Here is a 510-nt window from a genome sequence, read left to right on the forward strand (position 1 = left end):
GCCCAGCAGCGGTGTCCACCAATGGAGCAACAAAGAGAGAGACCGTGTGCGTGGCCCACTCTGCCGATCTGGGAAGAGTTCTTAATGGGGGATATGGTCGGTCGGCTGGGTAGCAGTCTCCCCGCGGTGCCACCCCATTCTAGTTTTCCGACTGGGGAGTGCTACGGCGTCGTGGTGCAGGGGCAGGGCAGTCACGGGCCTTGTGCCTCGCTTCTCCACAGCGGTAGCATGGATCACGAGGCGACCAGGGTCTGAAGGGTGGTTGGCATCGGCCTGGTTGCTTTCGGCGTGGTGACGGACAAGCCTGGCAGACGACCCCTCTTTCGACGTCTCCTTCATCTGCGTGGACCTCAGCCTGACGCACTCGGGGTCTTGGTTGGTTGTGTGGGGCCATCACAGCCTCCACCCACTCTGCCTCTTCCAATGCAGTCTTGAAGGCTGTAGGTGCCGTGATGCGGAGGTGCTCCTTCAACCTCTCTGGGGTGAGCCCCTGGATGAAGGCACTCAGGG

Source organism: Lampris incognitus, chromosome 17 (assembly GCF_029633865.1).
Source record: "Lampris incognitus isolate fLamInc1 chromosome 17, fLamInc1.hap2, whole genome shotgun sequence".
NCBI classification, from domain to species: Eukaryota; Metazoa; Chordata; class Actinopteri; order Lampriformes; family Lampridae; genus Lampris; species Lampris incognitus.